Here is a 5,462-nt window from a genome sequence, read left to right on the forward strand (position 1 = left end):
ATATACACATCCAGGAAGTACAGTGAACTCCAAGCAGTATAGAGTTTAAGGGATCTACCACCAAGACATATTATAATGAAATTGTCAAAATCCAGAGAGAAGTGGCTTGTCACACACAAGGGACCCCCAATAAGATTAACAGTGGATTACTTATCAGAAATGAAGGGGTCCAGAGGAGAGTGGGATGGCATACTTAAAATGCTTAAAGGAAAACACTTTCAAATAAGAATTCTATACCCAGCAAAATTACCTTTCAAAAATGAAGGAGAAGAGGGCCATTGACTCCTCCTTCTCCAAGATGGCACTTTTTTTTTTTTTTTTTTTACAATTGGAGAGGGTTCTCTATCTAGTCCAGGGAGAAAGGAAGGTTCAAGCTCTCACAGCTTTACTTCTGCTCTTACTGTAGTGAACTGTGGTCACTGGAATGTGTGTCTCACAAGGTGGGCTCCCATTATTGTACCAGTTATGTAGAAAATATGCCATCGGCTGAAGCCAAACTGGTAAAGAATAGATGTGCCAACTGCTTTGACTGTCCTGGCTGCATGCATACTCTCTCTACCCAGGCAACAAGCATCTCCACACAGTTCCCAAAGAACTATTACCTTGCATGTGGATTTGTCACTGGACATCTAAAGATGTGGGCATTGCAGATAAATCTATGACTAATGGTGGTTGGCAAGAACCTAAAAATCCTTACACAAAGAATGATAAAGACTGACATTATCAGCAGCTTACTCAGAAAGAGAACTTGAACAAGATAGCAAGAAACTAACATGGTGGCAAGATTATATGTCTCTGGCCTTTTAAAATAAATATGGTCTTAAAAACTGGTTTCAGCAACCACAAACTGATGCATCCATCAGTAACCTTGCCAGACTTTCTTTAAAGAAGGAGAGGACCAAAAAGATAAATATTGAGCCAGTTCAGGCTATAGATGAAGTAGAAATACTGAAGACTATTATATAAGACTAGTAAATTAAACTTGGGTAACTATTCCTCAGCAGCATCTCTTACAGCCAGACTTTCAACCAACCTGTGCTTCACAACTCCATCCTTGTCATGAACAACTTCTTATCAAACAGTCCCCATGTTGCCAGAAATGTGATTATAATTTGAGCAAACCAGGATTTAATCCAACATCTACCAAATTCAATTCCAACTTGTTGCTGTTAATTATATCCCAGAAATGAAAATCATGTGAATTCCCAACTTTCACTACATGAAGGAGTCAGGAGTTCTCCTGACTCCTACAAATTCAGTGGAAAACCTTACCCATATGATGCTATTGGAATGTGAGGAAGGGAAACCTGATAATATCAACAGCACTGCTAAGGTGGTAGTGCCTCCCAAACAGCTCATATTAGCTGGCAAGGTTGCAGCAGCAGGATATGATTTGTTGGCAGAACCTCCAGATTTTCAGGATGATCCTGACATTAAAGTCTTCAGAAAGGCCAACAAAGTGGATATTTTCATCAGCATTACCCAACAACATGAGGAGGGTGAGGTGACTGTGTGCTTTAAGATGAAGCTTGAATTTTAAAACCTGGTAGCCCCCATCCACCCTGTCGAAGTAAGTGGCCAATGCACAGAAGTTATCTGGCTCACCCAGAATGTGGAACTCAGTTTGGACCAACTTCTTCCTTGAAGGGTTCCACTGATAGGAAGATCCCAAAGGATAACGTCACCACAAACCCATGTTAAAATATGGAAGCTACTGTGTCATTAGGCTTCATTTATAATGCAGTGTGCCCAGGCGTTACTGAATCCTATTCCTAGGGGAGTGAGGGAGTAGATAAGGCATTAGGAACACAGGGTAACTGCTCTTCTTGCTCTCATTTCTGTAGCACCAGAAAATCTGTCTCCCTCACTGAACTCTGCACCTTGACTAATAACAGCATAGTCCCATCCTTAGAAAGGGTATGGCTGTTCCTTGGAGTTGCATTAGATTTACATATGACTGTACTATCTCCCAATTGGATCTCACAAATTGTCAGAATCTAACAGGTAAAACTTAAAATAACTCAAAGGTGGACCTGCCATTTGGTTTCAGTGTATTAACTGCTTTCTGCATCCATTAGATAAAATCTAGCAGTCTAAACATATTCCTTCATTTTCTATCACTGCCTTAGATTTCCACTTGGCAGAAAAATAGAATTGCCACGTTGTCTTAAGCTTTGTGATGATTGGAAAAAACTCATGAAGTTCTTAAGGGCTCACTTTCCCTCTTCTAAGTAAATACAATATAGGACATATTTAGTTATGTATGTCTCTTAAAAACCTTTCCCAGGAGAATAAGGAACTTTTATTTGAAGCAGAATTTGAGAAACAAGCAATTACATGTCATATCAATGGAATGGCAAAGTCCATTCACTGAATTGTTGCCATAATATCCAGGGAAGAATGCTGCCACTAGAAGGCAATCTTTGTATGCCATACACCCTACTGCTGCTCCTCTGCTCTTCCTCTTTAACTCAATAACCTGTTTTCAGTATTTGGGACCTGAGAAGATCCCAGAGAAAACTTGAAGGGAGAAGTGAACTGCTCCATGAATGTAGAAAACATTTTAAAGGTTAGATTTTTAAACATGATCTGAAATGTTTTTCCCATTGATTTGAAGGGGGAATTAATGATTATAATTTTTTAAAATCCAAAACTGGATATTAAGAAAGAAAACCTTTTTCATTCCTGAGTTTTTACTTTTATTATATGGTATTGTGTCAAATAAAACCATTTTGATTGTATCATGAAATAGCTCAGCAAATACTCTAGAATACTGGCCTAACAACTCACATGTTATTTTCACTTGATATCCTGGAGTTGGTTGCTAACCTTAGTTTCTATGATGTTTTCTAAAATGAGACTTGACAAAGTATGCCAACAGCTGCAGCACATTTTCAGTAAGTGTGTTGTTAGCAAGTATCCACTAAACTTTTGGGGAAAAGAGAAATTTCCTATTTTATTCTGATTTTGTTTTAACTTGAGGTCTTTAAATAAAATTAAGACAATAAAAATAGGAAAAAAAGGCATAATGTCATTTAGAATATACACAATAACTTGTCAGCTCCACCTTGAAAAGTAAAAATATTTGGGAAGCCTTTGAAAGACACTAAATTGTATTCTTAAGTTGTATCCAACTTTAGGAAACAATATTCTTACAGAGTAATATAAATGCTGCAATGTAAGGAAAATATGCCTTTATAATATTATGACAATACTAAATAGGATTTTGCCTTTTAGGAGTTGGGTGAGGGGACTTGGCTAACGGCAAACATGCAGGCTATAATAAGAGCTTAATTTTTTGTAATCCTACAGAATGTCAAATTAATTCTTACTTCATTACCTGCTAGAGCTTGCTATGAAGCCACCACTCCCTATTTGCCAGTGGAGGAAATGGGCTTCAAAGTACAGAATATGTTTACACATTTGCATTGACTATACAAAGTTTTATGTTGTGCATTTAATGGCAGGTAGCTGGTATTTGTTCCCCAAAGTAATAATGATGTAAGGGGTTTCATCACCCCCATATAACAGAAAACAAACACTTTTGATCATAGAATATTTTTTTCTTCAGAAACCAATTGAAGTTGCAGTAAAATCGAGCCATTGGTTTAGTGTTTCCTCAAGATAGACTTTAGTGCAAGCTGTTAATTTGTGTGTTCTTAGAAATGGCTCAAAACCTGCAGCAGGTGAATTTGGAATTTTATGTGTTGCTTTTCAATATTAGATCAGGTGCAAGATTGTTAAATGTATAGACCACTGTGGGAGAATTAGAGATTACTAGCACTTGACCGGACATTGTATGTCCTCCCATGGTCCACTGGATAGAACGTGGGAGAGTGTGGGCTATGATATGGACCATTGACCATGAGGTGCAGCGGTGCTCAGAGATGTATTCACCAAATGCAATGAATGTCTCATGATGATGGAGGAGATTGTTGCTATGGGGAGAGGAGTGGGATGAGGGGGGTGGGGGATATATGGGAACCTCATATTTTTTTAATGTAATATTAAAAAAATAAATAAAGACAAGAAAAAAGAAAGTTAATTTGGATTTTTAATTGTATGAAATCACAAATATTTTCTTTTCAAAGTATTTGTAGGTATAATGAGTGAAATTTCTTGCATATTTGTGAAGAAATATTCTTTGGTTTTCCTTTTGGGAATGAGAGACATTCCTTGATCTTTATTAATAACAGGCTATTGTTTTGCCTCATTGCTTAACTTAATGTAGTAAAATAAAAGAGACAGAGCTTGGAAAAAGTGGAGAAATTAAGACATTTACAGATAAACAAAAGCTGGAGGAGTTCATTACCAGAAGACCTGCCCTATAAGAAATGCTAAAAGGAATCCTTTAGGCTGAAAGGAAAGGACTCTAGACAGTACCCCGAAGTCATAAGAGATAAATAACATTTGCAATAGTAACTACATAGGTAAATCTAAAATCTTGTATTACAGCACTTCTGGTTTGTAAACTGCCTTATCACTCCCCTCCCCCCCGTATGACTTAATAGGCAAATGTGTAAAATAACATTAAAAATCCATGTTACTGGGCATACAATATATAAAGATGTAATCTGAGACAATAACAACATAAAAAGGGAGAGGTAGAGGTATATAGGAGTTTGTATGCTGCTGATACTAGCTTTGTACTAGTCAAACTAGGTTATTATTAGTATAACTTGTGGTAGTGTGAAGTTTTTATGGGCCCCAGAAAGTCATGTCCTTAGAGCTAATCCATTCTTGTGGGTATGAACCTATTGAGGTGGGATATTTTGATTAGGTTACTTCAATTGAGGCATGGCCCAAAGGGGGATTTTAATCCTCTTACTGGAGTCCTTTATAAATGGGATGAATAGGGAGAGAGAGATGGAGAGAAAGCCACAGGAGTTGAGAGAAAGCCAGAGGAATCCAGACGCTGAAACAACAAAACACAGAAGAGAAGGGAGAACAGCAGATGCCATCATGTTTCTTGCTGTATGACAGAGGAGTCCAGCATGCCAGCTTCCAGTCTTTGGAGAGAAAAGTATCACTTGATTTTGACATTTTCATGGCCTCAGAAATGTAAGCTTATATGTTAATAAATCTGCATTGTAACAAGAACAAGGCCTAGAGTAGCATTGTGCCTGGGGGTTTCCTCCTGACAGCCTTCATGTTACTCAAATGTGGCCACTCTCACAGCCAAACTCAGCGTGTAGATGTGATGCATTCCCCCCAGCGTGGGACACGACACCCGGGGATGAGCCTCCCTGGCACCGAGGGATCACTACCACATACCAGCTGAAGAAGCAACTAGAAAATGACCTTGAATTAAAGATTCAATGTGGAACAGCAGAATATACCTGTCTACATATAACAACATGACTTCGGGAAGCGGTTTGACCTAATGTAAGGGGGAAATGGAAAGGAGAAATGAGATTATAAGGCTGTGAGTCTCTAAAAAAGAGTCTGGAGGTTGTCAGAAG

The 5,462-nt window shown here is 38.1% G+C and overlaps 1 pseudogene; it reads left to right on the forward strand.

Annotated features, from left to right (window-relative positions):
- The first annotated feature begins 461 nt into the window (after window positions 1-461).
- Window positions 462-1,645, forward strand: LOC101412279 (dynactin subunit 4 pseudogene; annotated as a pseudogene).
- Window positions 1,646-5,462: the final 3,817 nt, after the last annotated feature.

Source organism: Dasypus novemcinctus, chromosome 6 (genome assembly GCF_030445035.2).
Source record: "Dasypus novemcinctus isolate mDasNov1 chromosome 6, mDasNov1.1.hap2, whole genome shotgun sequence".
NCBI classification, from domain to species: Eukaryota; Metazoa; Chordata; class Mammalia; order Cingulata; family Dasypodidae; genus Dasypus; species Dasypus novemcinctus.